The sequence below is a fragment of the Rana temporaria genome, chromosome 12 (genome assembly GCF_905171775.1).
Source record: "Rana temporaria chromosome 12, aRanTem1.1, whole genome shotgun sequence".
Classification (NCBI taxonomy): Eukaryota; Metazoa; Chordata; class Amphibia; order Anura; family Ranidae; genus Rana; species Rana temporaria.
In genome coordinates this window covers 30,474,717-30,489,301 of record NC_053500.1, presented here as the reverse complement: position 1 = coordinate 30,489,301, position 14,585 = coordinate 30,474,717, and the positions used below count along the sequence as shown (strand labels likewise).

At 43.7% G+C, this 14,585-nt stretch overlaps 1 long non-coding RNA gene across 1 annotated transcript in view; it reads left to right on the top strand.

Annotated features, from left to right (window-relative positions):
- Positions 1–26: 26 nt before the first annotated feature.
- Positions 27–14,585, top strand: part of LOC120918857 — a 94,848-nt gene continuing 80,289 nt past the window's right edge. Inside the window, exon 1 of the long non-coding RNA XR_005744480.1 lies at positions 27–159. This is a non-coding gene — a long non-coding RNA (uncharacterized LOC120918857). The remainder of the gene's footprint in view (positions 160–14,585) is intronic.

The following is a 14,585-nucleotide window of genomic DNA, read 5'->3' as shown; positions in this document are numbered from 1 at the left end:
CGACGTACACCTTGTGCGCAGATGAAGTGCGTTCCAAGCCTCGTTTTGGCGTTGCAAAAAAAAAAAGAGGCGGGAACGGTGCCTCCCAAAGTCGTCTGGGCGGAGATATTGACCACAGCTAGGGGCTTATTAGTTGTCCCCACAGTGGGGTCTACTAAGGTATTATTCTGATTGTTATTAGAGGATTGTAAAGCGTGGTGATATTTCATAAAAGGGCCTGGGACTTATTTTTGTGTGTTCTTGTCAGTAGAGCAGTCAACTGAAATGATTGAAGCTCCAATGGTGAGAATGGAGCCTCAATGTGAGGTAATGTCAACGTGAGGTAGTAATGCCAACGTGAGGTAATGACCGTCAAGGTAGTAATGCCAACGTGAGGTAATGACCGTCAACGTGAGGTAGTAATGCCGACGTGAGGTAATGTCAACGTGAGGTAGTAATGCCAACGTGAGGTAATGTCAACGTGAGGTAGTAATGCCAACGTGAGGTAATGTCAACGTGAGGTAGTAATGCCAACGTGAGGTAATGACCGTCAACGTGAGGTAGTAATGCCAACGTGAGGTAATGTCAACGTGAGGTAGTAATGTCAATGTGAGGTAGTAATGCCAATGTGAGGTAATGTCAACGTGAGGTAGTAATGCCAACGTGAGGTAATGTCAACGTGAGGTAGTAATGCCAACGTGAGGTAATGACCGTCAACGTGAGGTAGTAATGTCAATGTGAGGTAGTAATGCCAATGTGAGGTAATGTCAACGTGAGGTAGTAATGCCAACGTGAGGTAATGACCGTCAACGTGAGGTAGTAATGCCAACGTGAGGTAATGTCAACGTGAGGTAGTAATGCCAACGTGAGGTAATGACCGTCAACGTGAGGTAGTAATGCCAACGTGAGGTAGTAATGCCAACGTGAGGTAATGACCGTCAACGTGAGGTAGTAATGTCAACGTGAGGTAATGACCGTCAACGTGAGGTAATGTCAACGCGAGGTAGTAATGCCAATGTGAGGTAACAGCACAAGTGCTGTAAAAAAAAATCAAAAGGTGCTTCAACAAAGTATTGGTTCAAGGGTGTGCACACTTATGCAACCATATTATTTTATTTTTGCTTACCTCCACCTTAGACCCCTTTCACACTGAGCTGCCCATAGAGTCAGCTGTAAAACGCCGCTATTTTTATCGCTAAAGCTATGGGCGGATTTGCGGTGCATTCCAGCCGCATTTACCCCCGCTAGCGGCTAAGAAAGGGTTAAAACCGCCCGCAATGCCCTGCTTCAGTATAGCCTCGCTGTCCCGTTGATTTCAATGGGCAGCAGCGGTGGAGGAGTGGTAAACACACCGCTCCCTCAGGCTTTCACAATTGAGCGGCTGTTTGATGGCGGATTGCAGGCGCTATTTTTAACGCTATAGCGCCTGCAATACACTTCAGCGTGAAAGGGATCTAAAAGATTTCAGCTTGTTTTTCAACTGAATTGTACAGTTTATAGGTCACATTAAGGCTATGTTCACACTGAGGTGCTTTACAGGCGCTATAGCGCTAAAAATAGCACCTGTAAAGCGCCTCTCCTGTCACTCAGGCTTTCACACTGGTGCGCTGCGCTTGCGGGATGCTAAAAAAAAGCATCTCTGAAGCGCTTCAGGAGCGGTGTATACAATTGAAATCAATGAGCAGTGGCGATTTGCGTGCGCTTTTAACCCTCCGACGCCCCCAACAGTAAACTGTACATAAATACAACTGTGCACTAAACATGCTAATAATGGCCAACAATAAATTCATATTAATTTAAATTGATGATATTAATTAAAAAGTCAAAATATAATACAACTGTATATGAAAATATAATTTTTGTTTAAAACTGTCATTTTCGGTATTGGTTTCCTGGGTCGAGGCGCAATTTAACCACTTAAAGCGGGGGTTCACCCAAAAAGCAAATTTTTAACATTAGATTGAGGCTAATTACGGGAAGCACAATCAGGTGTTTTTTTTTTAAATCAATGCAGTACATACCGTTTTAGAGATCGATGTTCTCCGCGGCTTCCGGGTATGGTCTGCGGGACTGGGCGTTCCTATTTGATTGACAGGCTTCCGACCGTCGCATACAGCGCGTCACGAGTTGCCGAAAGATGCCGAACGTTGGTGCGGCTCTATACGGTGCCTGCGCACCAACGTTCGGCTTCTTTCGGCAACTCGTGACGCGCTGTATGCGATGGTCGGAAGCCTGTCAATCAATTAGGAACGCCCAGTCCCGCAGATCACACCGGAAGCCGCGGAGAAGATCTGTCTCTAAAACGGTATGTACTGCATTGATTTAAAAAAAAACACCCGATTGTGCTTCCCACAATTAGCCTTAATCTAATGTTAAAAAATGTTTTTCGGGTGAACCCCCGCTTTAAGACCCGGACCATTATGCAGGTTAAGGACCTTGCCCCTTTTTGCGATTCCGCACTGTGTCGCTTTAACTGACAATTGCGCGGTCGTGCAACGTGGCTCCCAAACAAAATTGGTGTCCTTTTTTTCCCATTAATAGAGCTTTCTTTCGGTGGTATTTGATCACCTCTACGGTTTTTATTTTTTGCGCTATAAACAAAAATAGAGCGACGATTTTGAAAAAAATTCAATTTTCTTTACTTTTTGTTATAATAAATATCCCCCAAAAATATATAAAAACATTTTTTTTCCCTCAGTTTAGGCCGATACGTATTCTTCTACTTATTTTTGGTAAAAAAAATCGCAATAAGCGTTTATTGATTGGTTTGCGCAAAAGTTATAGCGTTTACAAAATAGGGGATAGTTTTATGGCATTTTTATTAATATATATATTTTTTTACTAGTAATGGCGGAGATCAGCGTTTTTTTCCGTGACTGCAACATTATGGCGGACGCATCGGTCACGGAGCTTCAGACCGGGTCGCGAGCGCGCCACTGGCTGGGCGCTTAATGGCGACGTACAGGTACGTGCCTGTGCCATGCCATTCTGACGACGTATATCAGCGCTAGGCGGTCCTTAAGTGGTTAAGATATTTTTTTCTTTTGGGAAAATTATTTCACAGCTGCCTGTTCATCAAGGCTTTGGTTTAGGGGTGCACCGAATCGAAAATTAAAGATGCACTAGGCCGAAAATGGAAACCGATACCGAAAATGACAGTTCTAAAAATTGAATTATATTTGCATATACAGTTGTATTATATTCGACTTTTAAATTAATATCATCAATTTAAATGAATATGAATTTATTGTTGGCCATTATTGGCATGTTTAGTGCAAGAAAAGCTCAAGAAAAATGCAGTCTGCAGTCTCTAACCATTTATTGTATCATGTACCCAGTCTCTAACCATTTATTGTATCATGTACCCAGTCTCTAACCATTTATTGTATCATGTACCCAGTCTCTAACCATTTATTGTATCATGTACCCAGTCTCTAACCATTTATTGTATCATGTACCCAGTCTCTAACCATTTATTGTATCATGTACCCAGTCTCTAACCATTTATTGTATCATGTACCCAGTCTCTAACCATTTGATACAGGAGGTGATCAGAGACCGCAGACATGATACAAGAGGTGGTCAGAGACTGCAGACATACTACAGGAGATGGTCAGAGACTGCAGACATGATTCAAGAGTTCAATGCAGCCTCACCAGTGCCTGTCAGATGCAGCCTACCTGTGCCAATCATGCAGCCTGCCTGTGCCCCTCAGATGCAGCCTGCATGTGCCCATAAGATGCAGCCTCACCTGTGCCCGTCATGCAGCCTACGTGTGCCCATAAGATGCAGCCTGCGTGTGCCCATCATGCAGCCTGCCTGTGCCCCTCAGTTGCAGCCTGCGTGTGCCCATAAGATGCAGCCGCCTCACCTGTGCCCGTCATGCAGCTTGCCAGTGCTTGTCATGCAGCCTCACCAGTGCCCGGATCAGAGCGGCGATCTCGGTGTGTCACGGAGTTGTTTTTGAATTGCCCGGGTTGCAGTAACAATGTCCCGCCTCCTGTGATCGAGTCACACTGATTCAATGTCCCACCACTGGATCAGTGAGCCGTCTGTCACAGGAGACGGGACATTGTTACTGTGACCTGTGCAGTTCAGCTCTGTGACACATGGAGATCGTGACGGGGAGGAGGAGAGGACTGGGGCGCTCCAGAACGACACCCCCGTAAGGGGCAGTGCCCTGTCCCATTTTCGGCTCCATTATCGTCAATATTTGTCTTTCAGCAATGTGTCCAAAACACAATTTTCAGACGATATTTTTTGACAGCTGAAATTTCAGTGCATTCCTACTGGTTATATACAGGCATACCCCTTTAAGTACACTCACTTTACATACACTCGCGAGTAAGGACATACCTGTGAGTGTATGTAAAGTGGCTCTCAAGCTAAAGCTGCAGCTGAGTAATCCGTGCACGGATAGTTCAGATTCCCTGCTACTTGGAAAAACACTCCCTGACACCCCCTCTATAGTCCCTGACACCCCTACTATAGTCCCTGACACCCCTACTATAGTCCCTGACACCCCTACTATAGTCCCTGACACCCCTCTACAGCCCCTGACACCCCCACTATAGTCCCTGACACCCCTACTATAGTCCCTGACACCCCCACTACAGCCCCTGACACCCCCACTACAGCCCCTGACACCCCCACTATAGTCCCTGACACCCCTACTATAGTCCCTGACACCCCCTCTACAGCCCCTGACACCCCCACTACAGCCCCTGACACCCCTACTATAGTCCCTGACACCCCTACTATAGTCCCTGACACCCCTCTACAGCCCCTGACACCCCCACTACAGCCACTGACACCCCAGAAGTGAAGAAAGGTATTGCTTCACTTTAAGTACATTTTCGTTTTACATACATGCTCTGGTCCCATTGTGTACTTAAAAGTGGGGTATGCCTGTATGCCAGAGAGGTGTATTTGTGGATTTTATTTTAACATAAGGCACTTTATGTTTTCATGTATGTTTCCTTGTATGGATTTTCTGCCATTGGTACAGTACAAGTTATTAGGGCATTGGTGGAGGAGAAGGAGGGAGGGAGGCGGAAAGGGGAAGTTGGGTGGAGAACAGCTGTAAGGTTGTGCTCTGCCATTATGACAGATGGGAAAGAGTCGTGGGAGTAGAGCCGATGTGATGGGAAGAGCCTTGAGTGATGCTGTTAACGCCATACAGACTTGACAGGGCACAAAGTTGTTAGCAGGACATATGGGAAGGACCAGAGTAGAGGTCGACCGATATGTGTTTTTCTCTGGCCGATACCGATATTTGGAAATCGGGATGGCCGATATGTGTTGCCGATTTTTGCGGCCGATATTTTTTTCTTTTTTTTTTTTCTTCATCTCAAAAAACCTAGGGTGGAGAGGTGGGGAGGAGATAATTGTTTAGGATGGAGAGGTGGGGTGCAGCCTGTCAGTGCCACATCAGTGCCCACTGGTGCAGCCCATCAGTGCAGCCTATCAGTATCCATTAGTGCCCACCAGTGCAACCTCATCAGTGCCCACCAGTGGAGCCTATCAGTGTCCAGAAGTTCCAAATTAGTGCCCACCAGTACAGCCCATCAGTGCCACCTCATCAATGCCCACCAATGCACCAGTGCATCCCATCATTGCCCACCAGTGCATCTCACCAGCGCATATCACCAGTGCCCACCACATCAGTGCCCACCAGTGCATCACCACATCAGTGCCCACCATTGCATCACCACATCAGTGCCCACCATTGCATCACCACATCAGTGCCCACCAGTGCATCACCACATCAGTGCGTCACATCAGTGCCCACCAGTACAGCCCAATGTCATTCACTGCCACCTCATCAATGCCCACCAGCGGAGCGCTCCAGGCTCCGTTCCATCTTCTAGCCTAGCACAAGAAAGCTCCATTTGTCAAAACAGACAGTAAAACAAAGTAGCAACTATTGAAAGTCCCAAAGTCCAATATAATACTGCAGCAGCGCTATTTCCAAACAAACGTTTGAAAAACGAAACAAACTTCTATATTGATTATATAGAAGTTTGTTTCGTTTTTCAAACGTTTGTTTGGAAATAGCGCTGCTGCATTATTATATTGGACTTTGGGACTTTCAATAGTTGCTACTTTGTTTTGATGTTTACATTTTTTTTTAGCAGCTGCTGATCATTTGTATATTTCTGTCTCATTTCTTGTGGCCAAATTTCTGTATTGCCTAATCCTGAGCGCTGAGCAGTGCTAAAACAGAAGGAAGGGCGATATTAGCACTCTATCCACAAAGCTCCATTCGTCCTTGACGTGCTGCCTACAATCCCCAGAATGCAGAGCGGGCCGGTAACAACCAATCGGCGGCCGCCGCTGCCGTCATCCTCCACTCTGGAAAAAAACGTCCCCTGACGTGCTGCGCGCTCTGCCTACAAGCCCCAGAATGCAGCGCGGGCCGACAGTTACTGGCCCACGCTGCATTCTGGGATTTGTAGGCAGAGGCAGGGCGCGCAGCACGTCAGGGGACATTTTTTTTACAGTAGAGAATGTCAGCAGTGGCGGCCGCCGATTGGCTGTTACCGGCCCGCTGGTTGGCTGCCGACTTCCTAAACGGGAAAAAAATATAAAGTCAGCAGATAGCAGCGAGCGGGCGACGAGCGGGCGGGCAGGCAGGCGGAAGAATTCCACCCAGCACAGATCCTAGACAATCGGCCTAATTTACCCAATAATCGGCCGATGACGATATCTTTAAAAACGCAAAATATCGGCCGATATATCGGCCGACCGATATATCGGTCGACCTCTAGACCAGAGCATACAGATGAGCTGACAAGGGGAGGGCAGTTTGTGAAGGAAGAGCTCTTGGCAAAAATGGGAGTACAGATGAGGGGAAGGGCCATGATGCCTTGGAGGGGAGGGAAGGTGGTGACGCAAGGGCGTGATCTACCACCAGGATAATGTAGAGGTGTAGAATAGAAGTGAGGATAAAGCTATGACTTAATGACAAAATTAAAGAGAGGTGATAGGTGGGGATGTTGATGACAGCTCCAGGTGTTTGATCTGACATCATCTTAACAAAGGACAATGTGTGATGGGGTTGTATGTTTTCCATAAAGGAGCCCCACACAAATAAACCAAAGCTCAAACCTATGTAACAGTCAGGCCAGCTGAAGAAGTCCCTTTAAGAAGTAGTAAGGACTAAGGCAGGACGTTTGTATGCGGATTTGCTACTTGCAGTACAGCGATTGTGTAAAACTTTCCTAGGATTACTGAGAACCTGTATTTTGCGTCCAAAAAACACATGAAGTTTACTGCATTATATGCAAGTCAATTTACCATTCTTTCTTATGTGGCTGGACCCATTAGTTTTCATGTGGTTGAATCCATTTGTTCCTATGTGGCTGGTCAAATCCTTCCCTGTGTGGTTTGTCCCATTTTTTTCTATGTGACTGGTCCCATTATTTCCTATGAGGCTGGTCCCATTCTTTCCTATTTGACTGGTCCTATTCTTTCCTATGTGACTGGTCCTATTCTTTCCTATGTGACTGGTCCAATTCTTTCCTATGTGACTGGTCCTATTCTTTCCTATGTGACTGGTCCAATTCTTTCCTATGTGATTGGTCCAATTCTTTCCTATGTGATTGGTCCCATTCTTTCCTATGTGATTGGTCCCATTCCTTCCTATGTGGCTGGTCCCATTCTTTCATATGTGACTGATCCCATTCTGTTCTGTGTGATGGTCCCATTCTTTTCTGTGTGACTGGTCCCATTCTTTTCTGTGTGACTGGTCCCATTCTTTTCTGTGTGACTGGTCCCATTCTTACCTATGTGACTGGTCCCATTCTTACCTATGTGACTGGTCCCAACAGTATGCTACTGACACCCACCGTTGGTTGGTGGGATGGTCAGTCGCACTTACCCCATAGTGGCCTCCCATGCTTGGCGGCAGTCTCCTGTTCCCCTGCTCTCCATGGGTCTCCACGGTGGTGGCGGTGGCTTCCGTTTCCTCCCTCCTTATCGGCGGCCAGAAAATGGGTCTCACACCCGCTTTTGATTGGCCTGATTGACGATCAATGTTACAACAGCCTGACTGGCATAGGTCTATTGCATTAGGGTATGCACCCAAAAGCTCAAACACACAAGCCTTTCTCTGAAGCCTCAGCTGCACAGGGTAGTGAATGAATGGGTAGTGCTCTGTGCTGAGTGGCTTCCTCAGTCACAAATTGAAGCATAGAAAATACAAATATGAATGAACGCAGTAAGTATGTTCACTGTGTTCATTTATAAAAGAAAGGGCTGGTAAATGACAAATTGATTAGCCCCTTCCTCCATTCTCCATCCTGAAACATGCCCCGCAGCAGCCGGGGAGAGAGGAGGGAAGCTAGTAGCACTGCTGTTGGGGGGCGCAACAGGGAGGGAAGCCCAGGCAGTAGGGGGAATAGGCATGGCACGTTGTGATTAGGGTGTGCCCAGGCATACCCCTGTGCACGTCTATGGTGACTGGTCCCATTCTTTCTTATGTGGCCAGTCCCATTCTTTTCTATATAGCTGGTCCCATTCTTTCTTATGTGGCAGCCCCCATTCTTTCCTATGTGACTGGTTCACACTTACAAATTAAAGTATAGTGTGTGTTTTTTAAGATTGTATGGACTCATACACACCTACGCTCGTATGTGTCTTACCACATGTGCGCACAGGTGTTAATGGGCCCTAAGGATACATTCGTACAGGCGTTTAGTCACACTGGGAATCCCAGCAGTGCATGCATCCACAATTACTGTAGGTAATTAATCACTGGCTGTGCGAACAGCCACAAATAGCTGCGGTCACTGACAGCCTGTCATTGCATTTAACAGGCTCAGCAGCCACAGTTGTCAATTCCAGCTGCAAAAATTTGTAGATTCTTGTTGCTGGAATTCTCAGCGTGGCTAAACTTGAATGTATCCTAAGTATTTTTTTACAGACCGTAGGCAGCATAGTGTAGAGTCAGACCCAAACACCTTTAAAAGTGACCCAAGCTGTGAATGTTTGCATCAAAATAAATAGATAAATAAAGACTCCAAGGCCAAAAGCTGGCAAAAAATGCATATTTATTAAAGTTTTATATTAATCTCTAAAATGCAAGAATAAAAATGTTCACAGTTTTCTATTGTCTGGATTCCTGTTGGTTCCAAAACCCAGACTTGTCGCCACAGTTTACCTAACACAGCACGCCCCATATGGCGAGAGCCACGGTCCAGTCCAACTCATAAACTCCCCAAACCCTTACAAAGGAGGTTACGGGAATATTACAAGTATTTCTGCCACCAGAAGGTTCTTCATCAAACCTTATAACAGAATGGCTTGTACTTTTGCAATGGCGAGTGAAACTTTTTAGAACACATTAAATGTAAATATATGCAACAGTTCCAATTTAACGTAATATTTATGGGTAATGCATTCTACAGGGTGGGATTACAGCATATCTTTAATACGGGCTTTAAATTGTTTGCAATTACACAATTGGGGGTTGTTACAGGGTCAGTTCACCCACAGCTGATATTTCAGTTATGAGTGGACATTAATGGGCTGAATTACTTTCTGGCTTTTATACAGTACCTCTCGAAAACACTATTGGTCAGCTTTCCCATTTTTCTTTTGCAACTCTGACCCATGCTTCCATGGAGTTGCACCCCTTCTGTTATAGATGCGGGAGGCTTACTTTGCCTGGTGTGTTTTCGATACAATAAAATAAAAATCCAACTTTTCCCCATTGAAGTGGCTGGAGTAGAATGGAAATGGAGACTCAAATGTCACATTCTTATCACTGGTGTGCCAGAGAGATAGAAGCTGTTTAGAAAATTCTACTTGCCAACGTCTACCCAAAGATGTTGCAGCACATACAAATCTATAGAAAAACGACTGCCACATTCACATTTCATTGCCTTCTTTCAAAGATTGGAGAAAGTAATACGATGGGTCATGAAAGAACTGCTCAGTCTGACTAATGCAGCCTGCTTTTAGGTCAGTTTTCCCCATTTACGGGTCTATGAAACAGAACGCAGCCTCTATTATGTCTATTCATTCTTGGTATTAAAACACAGCTGCCTTTTTCTGGACCCTCCAACATGACCAGTCCATAATGTGCAAAATAACCAGCTCCTGAAGTTCTCTCTATCTTTCTGTTAAAAATCACATTGGGCCAGATTCAGAAAGGACTTACGACGGCGCAGCGCCATTTACGCCGTCGTAAGTCCTAATCTGGCCCGTCGTATCTATGCGACTGATTCTTAGAATCAGTTACGCATAGATATTCATTAGATCCGACAGGCGTAAGTCTCTTACGCCGTCGGATCTAAACTGCAATTTTTTTCCCCGCTAGGTGTCGCTTCCGTCGATTTCCGCGTCGAGTATGCAAATTAGCTAGATACGCGAATTCACGAACGAACGCGCGGCCGACGCAGTAAAGTTACAACATTTACGTTAGGCTTTTCCTGGCATATAGTTGCCCCTGCTATATGAGGCGCAGCCAATGTTAAGTATGGCCGTCGTTCCCGCGTCGAAATTAAAAAAAGTTACGTCGTTTGCGTAAGTCGTCCGTGAATGGGGCTGGACGTCATTTACGTTCACGTCGAAACCAATGACGTCCTTGCGACGTCATTTGGAGCAATGCACACTGGGAAATTTTAGGGACGGCGCATGCGCAGTTCGTTCGGCGCGGGGACGCGCTTCATTTAAATGATACATGCCTCCTACCCGCCGAATTTGAATTCCGCCGGGTGATTTACGCTGCCGCAACTTTACAGGCAAGTGCTTTGTGAATAAAGCACTTGCCTGAAAAACTTGCGGCGGTGTAACGTAAATCGGATACGTTACGCCGCCACACAGATACGCCCGCTGTACCTGAATCTGGCCCATTGTCTTTAGGAATTCCTGTGGTGGACTTAGTTGTTTAGTGAATTTAATCAAAGGGACAAAGAAGTTCAGAGCAGAGTGTACCTTGTGAACTGGGTCATTTTGCAGCTTCTTTATGTTTAGCGTTCCCTCCAGAAAAAGAAAAAACTTGTATACCTAAATAATTGTTTTGCTTGGATAAGGCCTTTTGAAAGCTTAAATAGTAACTCCACTTTTATTGAGAAAAAACATTCCCCTCTGGGTGATCTGTGTACATTACAAGGATTTTAAAAAACTTTCTTGCAGATTCCTACCTTTTGTTATTATCAAGAAATAGCTGTCTGCATCCCTTTGGACATGATTTTTTTCTTGGGAGTGTGTCACCAAAAATTACATTTTTGTTGCAGAGGATGCCCAAAATCTGACTTGTATCTTAGTGCAGACTCCTGGGAAAACCAGTGAGGAGATCACACAAGCAAGAAATGACATATCTGGGGGTGTTCTGTATACCATCTGTGTACAAAACGCTTTCAGGTAGCCATATTGCATTTTATATTACAGAAAATTACGGAGTTGCAGATTGAAAGGAAAGGTCATTTTTAATAAAAATTTAATTACTATATGACTTGTGTCGCAAGGGTATATATATATATATATATATATATATATATATATATATATATATATATATATGTGTGTGTGTGTGTATGTATGTGTATATATATATATATATATATATATATATATATATATATATTTATGTATTTGTTTATTTATTTTTTATTTGCTCTACAAAAGTGGAGTTACTACAATACTTGTATTGCTGCCAAAGGGCACATATATTTTTACAACCCCTACATTAATTTGTGTTGGCCTGGTCAACCCATGGTTCCCAGGTATACTCAGGGCCTAAAAGTAAATTTGTGCTTTGCCCATGCAAAACAAAACAATACGATACTCTTAATATCTCTTTCCTCGTACAAGATGGTACATTCAGTCTTTGGGAGCAAGGGAACATAACCTGTACACCTGTGTGCGGAGAAACATGTCATTTGCCCTCTTTCCTCCCATGTGACAACAAATATGCTTAGAGATTGGGCCAGCACTCTTGCATGGGGACAAGGAGATAATTATTTTTTTTCTTGATCCTAGCAGCTCATCAGAGTGACGGCAAAAGAAAGATAGGTATTTGGTGCTGGGGAGAGCACAGGTTCACTATGATGGCTATCCATGGTGGAGCTCAGCTCCACAACTTCCCAGAGCAGCCCTTACTGTTTAATTGTCCAAATGTCAGGCTGTAATATTAAAGGGCAAAGTAGGTATGCAAAGGAAAGAAGATTTGTCATTTATACAGAGTATCTTAGGTGTAGCAGAAGCTGCAGTTCAAAATCCATATGCCAATCTGTATTGTCAAATTCCATAAATTATTCCTTGCACATGTAAACACTTATTATTTTTATGTTTAAAATGCATTTTTACTGTTGACCAAATCCACATTTAGTTTGTTTAGTGTTTAACATGGCCTCACTCGTGTATGTATTATTATCTAATGACAACAAAAATTATCAGGAAAAAAAACAAATACGAATGAAAAGTGTGTAAGTTATTTGAAGTATTGCTTCCTGGCCGTGGATCAGAGTTGTCATTAAATACTGAAGAGAAGCTGTACTCTCCTTGGTATCATTGCCTTAAATGTGACCGACGGCTTCAACATCTGGCGATGACAATGAAGCACATTCGTCAAGTGTATAAAAAGTAGCAGGATCTGTAACTTGATATAAAAAATAATTAAATTGGTAATACAGATTTTCCTCTTAAATTGTTGTATGTTCTCTCTAAATTTCAAGGAATTCCTCCTAATCGTCAAGAATAGGGCCAAAAAAAATCGATTAATCGACAACTAATCGATTATGAAATTAATCGATTACCATTTTCATAATCGATTAATCGGCCAGTAACATAATGGGGTTAAAAAAAATGTGCCCTTTATAGTACAAAAAGAGCAAATCTCTACTGTAAATATTACTTTCACTGTCCCACAGTAAAAAATTAACCCCTTACAGTAGCGATTATTTGCTCTTTTTGTACTAATTTTAGTTTTTTTAACCCCATTATGTTACTAAACATCTCAGGCCTGGGTCACACCTCTGTGCTTTTTGCAGTTACAGTTAATTTACATGGTTTCACATCCATGATTTTTTCAGCTGTTGCGTATTTGGAAAGGGCAAGGACTTTTTTTTAACGCAAAACTGTGCCATTTTGTTTTTTTTGGTTCAATATACTTCAATGGAGAAGCTGCAGAAAAAACATTTTTGTGGCAATTTGTGTTTTCTAATATTACCAACAACAAATTGTCCAAAAAAAAAAAAATGCAAATCGCAGGATTTTTTTTTTTATACGGTTATTAACCGATTATTCGATTAATCGAAACAATAATCGGCCAACTAATCGATTTTGAAAATAATCGTTAGTTGCAGCCCTAGTCAAGAACTGAAAATACAAATTGACCTAATGTTTAAAAAGGGAAGTATGGCCAAAGCTTTTTTGGACATACGGTACATCTCTTGCGGGTAACAGGAGTGCACATTTGCTGTCCTGTAACCGGCTCATAGTTGGCTATAGACTACTATTGGCTGATGTGGCAGAGCTGCTCCAGGAGATCCACCCAGCTGCCTGTTTGACACCTGGCTGGCCTCTAAGCACACAGCTTGGAGCTAGAGCAAGCTGCACCTGCCCCCTCCCCAACCTGGCAGTCCAGTGAGCGCTGGAGGGGCAGAGCAGAGTGGGGTGACTTACAGTCACGGTGCATCTTCTATATCTTGTGAATGCTGTGATTGGCTCTCACAGTAGTCACAATATCGGGAACCTGCCCAGCTGGATCCTGATCAGAAACAATGGTCGAGAGCTGTCAGTGATAGCTTGGTATGTGTGCTGCAAGTGCACAGTGAGTGCTCTCTCAGAACATAAGCTCAGGCTGCTGTGGATATTTGTGGCATATGGGTGTTAAAACCTACTTCTCCTGCCACCGCATATATGCGTTACACACTCGTCAACAGGGTATTTGTAATGAAATGATAATCTGGTTCATTGGACATGTAATAATGTTTGGTGTTTAGTGCATTTAGGTCTGGCAAGGAGTCAGTTTGTGTGATAAGCATACAGTAGGTTCACCGGAAAAGAGAGCTCGGCTCTGTACTGACATATAGCCTCTGTATAATTGTTAGGCTTCTTGCACATGATTCTCCTGTTTGAGCATCTACCCTTTTAGACTGATTGTTTTCTATGTATTTGCGTGCATTTACGCGTATTTTCGCGTATATGCGCTCGCGCATTGTCACGCTCACTCAAGCTTTTTCGCGCAAATGCCTGAAAACGTATTCTCCCGTTCCTCTTTACAATATGTAAATAGGCATTTGTGCGTATTTGAATGCATGAGGCGTAAATTAGTGACAAAAAAAAACTGATTTTTCAGAAGAATGCACAGCACTTGTTTATGCGCCTGTATCCATAGGCAGGCACATTATAATTAATGGGCTGTATTTTAGCTCAGTAAAAAAAAAAAAAAAGCTGTAATGAACTTTTTCAAGCTGCAGTGTGCAAGAGGCCTAACAAGGAGTGAATTCTTCTCATTTTTTTAGTAGCCTTTAGAAATGGAAAATGTACAGTGGACAGACACCAGGGAATATTTATCAAAGCTGAATTCCAGGCAGGTATAAACAAGCACCCTGTTATGTGATTGTTAAAAAAAAAAATCATATATCTTAAAACTA